This window comes from Suncus etruscus, chromosome X (genome assembly GCF_024139225.1).
Source record: "Suncus etruscus isolate mSunEtr1 chromosome X, mSunEtr1.pri.cur, whole genome shotgun sequence".
NCBI lineage: Eukaryota > Metazoa > Chordata > Mammalia > Eulipotyphla > Soricidae > Suncus > Suncus etruscus.
This window is the reverse complement of record NC_064868.1, coordinates 56009398-56023654: the sequence shown is the minus strand read 5'-3', so window position 1 is coordinate 56023654 and position 14257 is coordinate 56009398.

Sequence of the window (14257 nt, the reverse complement as noted above, 5' to 3'; positions counted from 1 at the left end):
TTAACCAGGCGTGGCCCTGAAGACCCGCCTGGTGTGGGGGGAATCATGCTCTCCTGGACAAAGTGGTCAGCCCAGGGTCCTATGGCTAGCTGTCCTGCCCAGAGCCCCCATCATACCAGTCAAAAGCCCACGAAATCCTGGCATGTGGAGTGTTCTGGTCCCAGCCGAGCCTCTGTGGTTTTTGGATGCCTAGGAAGGATTTCTCACCCCCTCCCCCCAGGGCCCGATTAACCAGGCGTGGCCCTGAAGACCCGCCTGGTGTGGGGGAATCTTGTTCCCCTGGACTAAGTGGTCAGCCCAGGGGTCCTATGGCCAGCTGTCCTGCCCAGAGCCCCCAACATACCAGGCAAACACACCAAGAAATCCTGGCATTCGGAGTGTTCTGGGCCCAGCCAAGCCCCTGCAGTTTTTGGATGCCTAGGGAGGAATCTCTCACCCCCCTCCCCCCAAGGCCCGATTAACCAGGCGTGGCCCTGAAGACCCGCCTGGTGTGGGGGGAATCATGCTCTCCTGGACAAAGTGGTCAGCCCAGGGTCCTATGGCTAGCTGTCCTGCCCAGAGCCCCCATCATACCAGTCAAAAGCCCACGAAATCCTGGCATGTGGAGTGTTCTGGTCCCAGCCGAGCCTCTGTGGTTTTTGGATGCCTAGGAAGGATTTCTCACCCCCTCCCCCCAGGGCCCGATTAACCAGGCGTGGCCCTGAAGACCCGCCTGGTGTGGGGGAATCTTGTTCCCCTGGACTAAGTGGTCAGCCCAGGGGTCCTATGGCCAGCTGTCCTGCCCAGAGCCCCCAACATACCAGGCAAACACACCAAGAAATCCTGGCATTCGGAGTGTTCTGGGCCCAGCCAAGCCCCTGCAGTTTTTGGATGCCTAGGGAGGAATCTCTCACCCCCTCCCCCCAAGGCCCGATTAACCAGGCGTGGCCCTGAAGACCCGCCTGGTGTGGGGGGAATCATGCTCTCCTGGACAAAGTGGTCAGCCCAGGGTCCTATGGCTAGCTGTCCTGCCCAGAGCCCCCATCATACCAGTCAAAAGCCCACGAAATCCTGGCATGTGGAGTGTTCTGGTCCCAGCCGAGCCTCTGTGGTTTTTGGATGCCTAGGAAGGATTTCTCACCCCCTCCCCCCAGGGCCCGATTAACCAGGCGTGGCCCTGAAGACCCGCCTGGTGTGGGGGAATCTTGTTCCCCTGGACTAAGTGGTCAGCCCAGGGGTCCTATGGCCAGCTGTCCTGCCCAGAGCCCCCAACATACCAGGCAAACACACCAAGAAATCCTGGCATTCGGAGTGTTCTGGGCCCAGCCAAGCCCCTGCAGTTTTTGGATGCCTAGGGAGGAATCTCTCACCCCCTCCCCCCAAGGCCCGATTAACCAGGCGTGGCCCTGAAGACCCGCCTGGTGTGGGGGGAATCATGCTCTCCTGGACAAAGTGGTCAGCCCAGGGTCCTATGGCTAGCTGTCCTGCCCAGAGCCCCCATCATACCAGTCAAAAGCCCACGAAATCCTGGCATGTGGAGTGTTCTGGTCCCAGCCGAGCCTCTGTGGTTTTTGGATGCCTAGGAAGGATTTCTCACCCCCTCCCCCCAGGGCCCGATTAACCAGGCGTGGCCCTGAAGACCCGCCTGGTGTGGGGGAATCTTGTTCCCCTGGACTAAGTGGTCAGCCCAGGGGTCCTATGGCCAGCTGTCCTGCCCAGAGCCCCCAACATACCAGGCAAACACACCAAGAAATCCTGGCATTCGGAGTGTTCTGGGCCCAGCCAAGCCCCTGCAGTTTTTGGATGCCTAGGGAGGAATCTCTCACCCCCTCCCCCCAAGGCCCGATTAACCAGGCGTGGCCCTGAAGACCCGCCTGGTGTGGGGGGAATCATGCTCTCCTGGACAAAGTGGTCAGCCCAGGGTCCTATGGCTAGCTGTCCTGCCCAGAGCCCCCATCATACCAGTCAAAAGCCCACGAAATCCTGGCATGTGGAGTGTTCTGGTCCCAGCCGAGCCTCTGTGGTTTTTGGATGCCTAGGAAGGATTTCTCACCCCCTCCCCCCAGGGCCCGATTAACCAGGCGTGGCCCTGAAGACCCGCCTGGTGTGGGGGAATCTTGTTCCCCTGGACTAAGTGGTCAGCCCAGGGGTCCTATGGCCAGCTGTCCTGCCCAGAGCCCCCAACATACCAGGCAAACACACCAAGAAATCCTGGCATTCGGAGTGTTCTGGGCCCAGCCAAGCCCCTGCAGTTTTTGGATGCCTAGGGAGGAATCTCTCACCCCCTCCCCCCAAGGCCCGATTAACCAGGCGTGGCCCTGAAGACCCGCCTGGTGTGGGGGGAATCATGCTCTCCTGGACAAAGTGGTCAGCCCAGGGTCCTATGGCTAGCTGTCCTGCCCAGAGCCCCCATCATACCAGTCAAAAGCCCACGAAATCCTGGCATGTGGAGTGTTCTGGTCCCAGCCGAGCCTCTGTGGTTTTTGGATGCCTAGGAAGGATTTCTCACCCCCTCCCCCCAGGGCCCGATTAACCAGGCGTGGCCCTGAAGACCCGCCTGGTGTGGGGGAATCTTGTTCCCCTGGACTAAGTGGTCAGCCCAGGGGTCCTATGGCCAGCTGTCCTGCCCAGAGCCCCCAACATACCAGGCAAACACACCAAGAAATCCTGGCATTCGGAGTGTTCTGGGCCCAGCCAAGCCCCTGCAGTTTTTGGATGCCTAGGGAGGAATCTCTCACCCCCTCCCCCCAAGGCCCGATTAACCAGGCGTGGCCCTGAAGACCCGCCTGGTGTGGGGGGAATCATGCTCTCCTGGACAAAGTGGTCAGCCCAGGGTCCTATGGCTAGCTGTCCTGCCCAGAGCCCCCATCATACCAGTCAAAAGCCCACGAAATCCTGGCATGTGGAGTGTTCTGGTCCCAGCCGAGCCTCTGTCAGTTTTCTGATTTCTATCTTCACATTCTCTTGATTTTTATTAGTGTTCTGATTTATACTTTCTTTGATTTCTGTGAGCAACCTCCATATTTCTTCTCTAAACTCCATTTCTGAAAGACTGCGTAGGTAGTTGGCCATTGTTGGGTCATTAGAGTTTCCATCTTCATTCTCTATGGTTGAAGTTGGTCTGCGTAGTTTCCCCATTGTCACACTTACTCTGTGGGTTTTTCTACATGTTGTGGTGGTACTCATTGGCTAGGTGGAGTGCGCGGCCACGAAGCGAAGCGGAGCTGCTGCAATCCTCTGCTTCTACCCCTTATAGGTGGGCTTAAGGAGGCCAGCAGAGTCAGCTTTATCCGCAACTCCGGCCCCCAAACTCTCACCTCAGCCGAGGCAAGCCGTCAGGGGATGAATGCCAGAGGAGATCAAAGTTCCCAGGTTGATGCACGCCCAGGGAAGCCCAAAATGTCCACCCTTGTTTGATATTTTTTGGTATTCTTGTTATGTTTTTTTTTCTTTTTCCCTTTCTTCTCTTAAATTGATATTTATAGCCTCTAGAAGGACTCCTCCCATTTTCTGCTTATTCAATTTTTGCCCCCCTTTTTCTTTTCTTCTAACAGAACCACATAACTTGAACTATCTTGTTCTACCTCACAAATTGGAGGAGAAATAATGGAGGGTACCATGACCAAACAGTCGTATAAACATGAGTAGAAATAAAAAATAAGCAGACTTAAACACCAAATCCAAAGCACCAACAGCAGATTCGATACCCAATCTACACAAGCTAGGCACAACAATCTACAACAAGCTAGATCACTTATACTAGCAGCCCGGGGGGCAATGGAGGGGATATGGGATGCATGTCGGGAACAGGGGAGAAGGGAGGACAACATTGGTAGTGGGAATGCCCCGATTCAATGTCACTATGTACCTAAAATATTACTGTGCAATATTTTTAATCCACTGTGGTATAAATAAAAATTATTTAAAAAATCTAAAAAAATTGAAATACATGGAGCCAGAATGATAGCATAGCAGTAGGTGTTTGCCTTGCATGTGGTTGACCCAGGATAGACCTCGGTTCAATCCCCAGCATCTTATATGGTCCCCCAAGCCAGGAGCGATTTCTGAGAGCATAGCCAGGAGTAACCCCTGTGCATCACAAGATGTGACCCAAAAGCCAAAAAAAATTGAAATACAATTTTTAAGGGAACTTTTATTCCAATTAAGTAAGAGATACATGGTTCATAGGATACTCTATTATATGTGTTATTAATTAATAGTAACATATAATCTTTACCATTTTTTACTTTCCTTTGTTTTATTATCAAAGAGAACACTATATAAGCAAAAATTATAAATTATAGTTGATATTCTGTATGGTAAAGAAAAAATTGTTAGATAATGAATGAAGAGTTCTTGAAATTTACACTTTGCAATCAGAATTGCCCCAGCCCTAACAGGGACCCCTGAGCAATGAATTGAGCCAAAAAACCCTTAAGTAGCTGTCAGCTGAATAACAGAATTTGTATGCTAGTTGATACCTGTATGGTGCGGACACAGATGACACCAACTAGAATAACTGAACTTCAGAATGAAATGCTTTCAAAGAAATTGTTTACTTATTTAACACCTATTAGGTGAAGCCTTTCTAGTTGTATCATGATTTTTGTATAGCATATTGACAAACACCAATGAAAATAATGCTTATCCTCAAGGGTATTACTATCAGAAGAAAAATATATGCATAGCATCAAACAGAATATGGTCTGAATGACTACACTGCGTGCTCTGATCAATTCTGAGCTGCTTACATATACCAGTGAGAAATAAGCAAAGATGCCTAGTAACCAATAAATGTAGATTCATGCAGGACAGGGGATCAAAGAGAGAAATGATAAATAAACAGAAAAATTGTTGGTTAAGTCACATTTTAACAAAAAAAAAGTTAAAAAACAGAAAAGGCTTCTTCAATTTTCAGAATATGTAATAGGAGTGTTTAAAAAGATTCGTGTACTAGCAGCATAAAATATGGTGGCTTACATAGGTAGTAAAGTGAAGCTGATGAAGGACTTTGGGGTCCTTAAACTTTTTAAACAGGGGGCCAGTTCACTGTCCCTCAGACCATTGGAGGGTCTGACTATAGTAAAAACAAAACTTATGAACGAATTCTTATGCACACTGCATATATCTTATTTTGCAATGAAGAAACAAAACAGATACAAATACAGTATGTGGCCTGCGGGCCATAGTTTGAGGACCACTGGATGGAACTGATGAAGTGAGGCAGATAAGTATGTGTAAGCAGTATTCCAGGTGTAGAAAATAGATTAAAGTAAATGGCCTGTGGATAGAGCATAGCTGGTGGAATCCTGAAACTTCAAAATACTTCAGCAGTGCAGGAAAGGATTGACTGAAGAGTAGAGAAAGGAGTAATCAAAATGAAACAAGAACCAGATAGCATATAGACTTGAAGACCTATATGAGGATTTAGCAATTGATTTCTGTTGTATCCTTTGTTGCTGATGCTGTTGATGGTGATTTATATTTGACCAACTCCAGCAGGGTTCAACTAGGACTACATGCTCAGGGTTTGCTCCTGGTGTGCTTAAAGTTAGCCTCCTGAATGCTGAATATGTATGCACTCCCACTTGTTACCTGTCAGGCCCCTGCAACTGACACTGTTGCATAAACAGAGGAGAATAGAAATGTGTCAGATGCTGAATCACAAGTCTGTGTGGGCATATATCTATGAAGAGCTTAGACACAGTAGTCAGGGAAATAAAAGTGGTGACCAAATCAGCAGCAGAAAAGAAGTGCTTGTCATTTGAGAATGTGAGAGCACATACCTGGAGTTCACTTCCATTAATATTTGCCTTCACACTCTTGGTTCTATGTACTACTTACAAATCATTCACAATTCTGTATATCTGTAATGATCCAGATATTCATTTAAAAAACATGGGTATATTGTGTGACACAAACATGTTGTAGTGGAATTTTTCCTGAGTTACCTAGTATATATTAAATGCAATATCAGTTCTGTGACTGAATTGTATAGATGTATGTCCAAAGTACTTGTAAAAGCAAGAAGCTGAGTGAAGGTACTGAACTTACCTTGTATAGGGTCTACCTCAGTTTGTTTCCCTCCTCCATGCTTGATTATGTGAGCCAAGAATAAGACATAGGAACGGACCAGAAGTAAATATCACCAGGAGTGGCCAAAAATAAAAGCTAAAACAAGAAATGGAAAGAAAAAGTAAAGGAAAATATGGGGGACATTGATTCCTTTCAGAATATTGTGCTATATCATTTAGCTTTTGTGAAAACTCTACATGAAGTTTTCACCTGAGTCCAAAATTTGAAAATAGAATACAGCCTCTGTATTCCAGAGAACTTCTCTAGAGGCAGTGTGCACCACTAGAAGCTGCCTGCACTGCCAGACTCTTCTAATAGCTTTCCACAAGCAGAGCATTTGTCACATTCTTTTTTCTATGTAAATATGTTCGCATTATTTTAGGTTCCATATGTTATTTAATGACTTGATAATATATTTGGGAAGCTAGAAAGTACTTACATTTGTCTTAATATAAATAATGGCTATTGATTTTTAACTTTATACTATTTAAGTTTATCAAAGAAGTAAAAGGTGCACTCTACTTTCAAATTGTGGACAAACTAACCATGGACAGAAGTTGGAAAGATGCAATCCAATTTCCCCTCTTCCAAAGTGAAAAAAATAAATATATGTATCCGTATGCATCTATAATGGCATTATCTATCATCATGCATCGTCCATTAACACTTAACATGTGTATGATAACTGTCCTTCAACAGTGGATTTGGGATCCGTGATGGACAGCATGTTGCAGGCTTTGTACTGATCAGGAAGTTCAGAAGCATCTAAGGCTAGCTCTTATCCTTACATTTTTTTTTGGGTTTTTGGGCCACACCCGGTAACGCTCAGGGGTTACTCCTGGCTATGTGCTCAGAAGTTGCTCCTGGCTTGGGGGACCATATGGGACACCGGGGGATCGAACCGCGGTCCGTCCAAGGCTAGTGCAGGCACCTTACCTTCAGCGCCACCGCCCGGCCCCTACATTTTTAAAAACCTATTTACAAATCATTATATATATATCCTTGATTAAAAAATTACAGAAAAAGTCACAAGAGCATATAATAAAAAAAAGACAGCAATTTAAATCCTGCATAAGATATGGGTGAACATTTATGGTCTATGCAAGTATATTTAGGAGAGATAGAAGGAAAATCACCAGAGAATATTAAGTTCAAAGATAACTACGCAGGGCCAGTGAGGTGGCACTAGAGGTAAGGTGTTTGCCTTGCAAGTGCTAGCCAAGGAAGGACCGCGGTTCGATCCCTCGGCGTCCCATACGGTCCCCCCAAGCCAGGGGCAATTTCTGAGCCCTTAGCCAGGAGTAATCTTTGAGCATCAAACGGGTGTGGCCCGAAAAAAAAACAAAAAACAAAACAAAACAAAAAAAATACAAAAATAACTACTGGTTTAAGGTTTAATAGCTAATAACAAAGTCTGATTAAAATTGTAGGTTTTATATTCATTGCAGCACTATTTACAATAGCCATAATCTGGAAACAACCAAGATGCCCTTTAACAGATGAATGGCTACATATACACAATAGAATATTATGCAGCTGTCAGGAGAGATGAAGTCATAAAATTCTTTTATACATGGATGGACATGAAAACTGTTATGCTGAGTAAAATAAGTCAGAGGGAGAGAGAGACGCAAAATAGCCTCACTCATCTATAGGTTTTAAGAAAAATAAAAGACATTATTGTAATAATGCCCAGAGACAATAGAGATGAGGGCTAGAAAGACCAGCTCAGGATATGAAGCTCACCATAAAGAGAGGTGAGTGCAGTTAGAGAAATAACTACACTAACCACTATCATGACAATGTTAATGAGTGAGAGAAGTAAAATGCCTGTCTCGAATACAGGAGGAGGGAGATGGGGAACATTGGTGGTGAGAATGTTGCCCTGGTGAAGGGGTGTTCTTTTTATGACTAAAACCCAATTACAAACATGTTTGTAATCATGGTGCTTAAATAAAGATATTACTCAATATAAAACATAAAATAAAATAAAATTCTAGGTTATCTGGAGACAAAGCACAGCAGGTATGGTTTTTATGTTGCATGTGGTTGGTTTGATTTCTAGCAACCTATAAGATTCCCTGAGTCAAGTGAAGCATTATTCTTGAGCACAGAGCCAGGTATAAGCCCTAATTACAGCCGGATATAGCCCTGAAACTAAAATAATAAATAAAATTCTAAATAATTTTATAAGAAAGTAACAGTTTCTTTTGGGGAAAATAATTAATATTATTACAAAAACTTTTCCTGAAATTGCTTCCTTTAATATACCTTGATAGTCTTTGTTATGATGCGGTCACTTGCTCCAAATTTACAAATTTTACAGCTCCAGCTGTAAACACTTTAAGACCCTGAGAAGGGCTTGAATACTGAGTCTATCCTAAGGATAGGGTGTTCAGGAGAGACTGTCATCCCTGAACTTAACCGTCAGTTCATGTGAGAGGAAGCTCACAACTTAGGTCACCTCACCTAGATACAAAATCTTCTATGAGGCTGGAGCAATTAACACAGTAGGAAGGGCATTTGCCTTGCATGCAGCCAAGCTGGGTTCAATGACCATGTGAGCGTGGTCTCTGGAGCCGGTCAGGAGTGACTTCTGAGTGCAGAGCCAGAATTAATCCCTGACTGCTTCTGGGTGTTGCCCAAAATTCAAAATAAAAATTTTCTATGGCAATATTTTTAATGTTGATATCATGTTTCATTTGGCCTACTTCTTCCTAAATCAAAATGTACAACATAACTAGTATATTTGCATGACTCAGAGAATCTCCTTCATTTTACAACCATACATGCCACATACGCTATTCTGAGTTCCAGGATCACGCAGCTAGAAAAAAATTGAGTTTGTCCAACAAGGAAGGATGAAGGCTTTATATCTCAGCAAGTCTCAACAAGTGAAATTTGCCAGTGTGAATGAAACATAATTGCCTTGAGTCAGACCTAGGTATGAATCTCAGTAATAACACAGATTAAATTAAGCAAACCTTCGTCAGGCTTTTCCTAGCCTATTGAACGGGGATTCTGATACTCATTTATAAGTCCATAAATGGTCCATAAATTTAATTGCATAAGCAAAACCAACAATAAGTAAACTAAATCATTGCATAGATCAGGGAAAAATAGAATGTCCTTTCTCTATAACTTGATTTATTTTTATGTTTATGGGAGAATTAAAAGCATGGAGAAGTGAATATATGAAGATAATACACCCTTCATTGGTGGAAGTGAGACTGACATTTGGGTGTTATTCACTTGTCTGTGCAGAAGAGCATCCAGATGCATTGCAGCATTTCTACAGTTCAGTGACTGTCAATGATACATACCTTATCTTACCTAAGAACACAGTCCTGAATATTATCAATATTGCTACAGCCAATCAGATATTATTAAAAAAACACTTTTTAGGGGGCCGGTGAGGTGGCGCTAGAGGTAAGGTGTCTGCCTTGCAAGCGCTAGCCAAGGAAGGACCACGGTTCAATCCCCCGGCGTCCCATATGGTCCCCCCAAGCCAGGGGCAATTTCTGAGCACTTAGCCAGGAGTAACCCCTGAGCATCAAACGGGTGTGGCCTGAAAAAAAAACCCAACACTTTTTAAGAGTATCTACACCATGACAGCACAGGTGATAGGAAAATAAGAACTTAAATTCATCATAGAATGCCTTGTAAGCATTTTTGTGGAACAGAAATATTAACTGCCTTCTTATTATGAGTTATCTATATATAATATATATGTATATATACATTAGCCTTATCTCTTTCCTTCTGGCTTCAGGAAAAATTCAAGGTCAACTTTTTCAAACAGATTTCTCTACCATTAAAATTATTTTTCTCTTTACTTTTAATTGATTTGAAATAGATGATTGTGTCCTAATTGACTCAGAGAGGGGTGATGGGCCTAAGAATAATCTGGCTCAGATTTCTAGCATTTATTCACCATCACCTTGGGTTTATATATACCTTTCTACCTTTATTCACCTACTCTAGTCTTCTCATTGCTGTCATGGTATTTCAAGAACATTAAGAGGGGAACCACTGTATAAGTCCTTTTTATATTTTGTGCATGCATCATACTTGCTACTATTTCACTGGCCAGAGAAAATTCTTCAACATAAATTAGGATGGCAAGGCAGAAGACATTGAGGCAGATACAAATTTTAGTATTCACTATAGAAGTGTGCTACTAGATTGGTTCAAGAATCTTCTAGCTTATCATTAACTGTGGTAAATTCAGAACATGGGATGCTAGTTACTTTAAGATGCTTTTCCTCCTTCTTTAGATAAATGACATACTAACTTTTCCCTATTATTCTAATATGTAAATTAAAATCAATATTTGAAATTCTGGGGGAAAGGCCTCATTTGAAATTATCCTTAGTGCTGATCTAAACTTAATAAGTGGTGGATCCTCAATCTAGAAACCTTATTATGACTTTGTCGATAGGAATTCAGTCCATAACTATTCCAATACTAACATTCTAAACCATATATCTTTCCATAAAATAGTTCTCCTGCAGAATAATATAGCATAGATGCTATATGATGTATAGGTGATGACATAGTGTAAAATATTCCCTGTTGGGCCCGGAGAGATAGCACAGCGGCGTTTGCCTGGCAAGCAGCCAATCCAGGACCAAAGGTGGTTGGTTCGAATCCCGGTGTCCCATATGGTCCCCCGTGCCTGCCAGGAGCTATTTCTGAGCAGACAGCCAGGAGTAACCCCTGAGCAATGCCGGGTGTGACCCAAAAACCAAAAAAAAAAAAAGACTATTCCCTGTTTTGATAAGGACACTTTATCTGGTGACTATGAAGTAGATGGCTCATGTGACTAGAACATAATTGGCTCTCCTACCTTGAAACACAAACCCACATTCCCTGCTCTATTAAAATACATCTTAATTTATCCAAATCCTCTATCAAAGCCAAATAGAAGTCTTCTAAACTTCTAGTAAGAACTCCAACCATACATATTAGGATGCCTTGATATTCTGTTTATCTTTGGATATTTGATACAGTTCTTATTACTGTCATTATTACCCAGGTCATATTTTCTGCATCATTATTGTTGATATATATATCAAAGCAATATGAATTTTAAATACTCATATTTAATTCTATCATATAATAAATACATTTTAGAGAATTCTTATGATTTACCCTGTGGTAGCATTTTATTTTCAAATAATTTTGTATTTACCAAAATGAACTTATTTTTCTTTACAACCTGGGAATATATGACTAGTATCAATACTAAGTACAGTTTTAGAATTTTTATAATGGGCAAAATTCTAAAACTGTACTTAGTATTGATACTAGTCATATATTCCCAGATACAAATTATAGTGTACACATACTGCCTGCATCTATTTTACTGGTTTGTTTTTAATCAGCTGAATTGCATTTTTTAAAATATTCTTTGGGGCCCGGAGAGATAGCATGGAGGTAAGACGTTTGCCTTTCATGCAGAAGGTCATCAGTTCAAATTCCCTCATCCCATATGGTCCCCCGTGCCTGCCAGGAGTAATTTCTGAGCATGGAGCCAGGAGTATCCCCTGAGCCATGCCGGGTGTGACCCAAAAACCACAAAAAATATATTCTTTGGACATCTACAGTACTTTATATATGTACATATATAAATAAAACCAGCAACCATTTTCTTTTTTAATAATATTTATTGTGACCAAAATGAATTACAAATCATTCACAGTAATATTTTAGGTAGATAATGACATTGAATCATGGGCTTTTCCAACACAGGTGTTGTCCTCCCTCCACCCCTGTTCCCAGCATGCATCCCATATACCCCTCTTTTGCTCCCCAGGCTGCTAGTACAAGTAGTCCCCTCTGTGTATAGCTTGTTGTAGATTGGGTATTGATTCTGTTGTCATTGGCTTTGGATTTGGTGTTTAAGTCTTATCTTTTTTTATTTCTACTCAATGTCTATATGATTGTTTGGTCTTGGTACCATCCATTTTTCCCCTCAATTTATGAGGCAGAACAAGATGATTCAAGTGAAGTGGTCTGTTTGAAGGGAAAAAAACAAAAACAAAAACAAAACAAGCAAAAAACAAACAAAAATGGGAGGAGTCCATCTAGAGGTTATAATATCAATTTATGAAAAGAAAGGGAAAAGGGAAGAAAAACATAACAAAAAGACAAAAAATACACAAAAACAAAACAAAACAGACAGAACAGACAAACAAGAAAACAAACAAATAAAACCTACAATGACAAAAAAAAAACAAAAAGCACCACAGGAATAAAGATAGCAACCAAACAATAACCACGATTACAAAATAAAAAGAAAAAAATTTGTTTCTTTTTTTCTTTGCATAGACACAGTAAATATTGGGGAGATTAAAAAGGGAATTCCCTTGGCCTAAGAGATACAAAGTTTCTCCACCCTTGAAGCATAATATCATAGGAATAACTACAGGCTCCCCACATGCTCTTTTTCATTCCCCTATGTCTTTTTATGATGCCAGGAAACTTTCCGCTCATTTGTGGATGATAAAATCAGGCCTCTGTAGCTAGAGATCTTGGTATTTGCACAGGGCATAGTATGAAGCCTTGGATAGATTCTTTCTCTACAGTTCTAGAAGTTCTGTTTCATCACTGTTGTTTTAATCAGTCTTATGTACTTGGTGGTCTTGGTTTTTGCATCAATCCTAGAATGAACTAGGATAGAGTCTTTATGTTTCCAGAATTTCTGCTCAGTTGCAGTTGTATCAGGCAGATCTCTGGAATTAGTGATCTTGGTTGTTGTACAGATCATAGGCCAAAGCCTAAGCTAGGGTCTTTCTTATTGGTCCCAGGATAAGTTCTACCCAGTCATGTTGTCACCGTCAGTCTTCTGTAGTTATCTATCTTGGTTTTTGCACAGATTAGAGGATCTCGTGTCTTCTGATTTCATCTTATTGTTAGGTGATGAGATAAGACAACCTGCTCTTACATCAAGTTGTTGCCATATCCTCATTGTCAGGATGTCATATCAACATATTGATATCAACATGGCACATGTTGGTGTTAGAGCAGTATTAAGAATATCCTAGAGGGAGTTTGGTTTCTGGAGCTGTTGCTGAGAACTATATTGGGTCTATGTTTGAGATCTAGGGTTTGAGATTGGGTGATCGCTGTCTAATCACATGGAGTCTAAGTTGGGTCCACATGACATATGTTCAGGGTGGGAGTCACCCCTGTATTATAAAATATATGAGTTCTTATCCCTAGTAAATAAGAGCTTGTTTCTATACATAAAATTTCCCTTTTTTAGTATGCCTTTGCAAAAAGAAATGGTGCTATATTATATTACTAGTGCATTTTGGGGTGAGAATGTCAGGCTACATCATCTCTGTGTCCTGGTTTTGACCTGAGATTTATCCCAGGTAAGACTTTTTCTTGTAGGTTTTTGTACCAAGAAGAACCAAAACAAGTGAAGTTAAAGAAGAGAAAAGTATATATATAGTGTGTATAATGAACATATATTATATATATAAGAAGAAATAAAAATGAATTTAAAAAGTAATTAAGGATTTTTTGGAACTCGCCAATCTGTGTGGTGTGTATATCCTAGATATCTGAAGTATTGAGTGTAAAATTTTTTTCCCATTTTGTTAACTGTCTTCTAGTTTTAACTACGGTTTCTTTTGCCATGCAGAAATTTTTTAGTTTGATGTAATCCCATATATTTAGGTTTGAAGCTAAATTTCTTTCCATTGGTGTGCTATCCTCAAAGATTTTTTGATATATAGGTCTTGAAGTGTTTTGCCTAATTTTTCCTCAATAAACTTTATAGATTCAGGTCTGATTTCAAGGTTTTTAATCTATTTTGAGTTGCTTTTGTGGAAGGTGTGAGGTATGAATCAATTTTTAATTTCTTACAGGGGTTATCCAGTTGTTCCAACACCATTTTTGAAGAGACTGTATTTGTTCCATTTCAGCTTCTTGGCTCTATTGTCAAATATTAGTTGACTGTATATTTTGGGGTTTGTCTCTGGATATTCTATTCTAATCAACTGGTCTGAGACTCTGTCTTTGTTCCAGTATCATGCTGTTTTGATCACTATGGCTTTATAGTAAAGCTTCAGGTTAGGTAAAGAGATGCCACCCAGCTTCTTGTTTTTCCATGGGTATTTGGCTATCCTGGGTCTTTTGTGGTTCCAGAGGAATTTTATAATTGATTATTCTAGGTCCTTAAAAATGATGT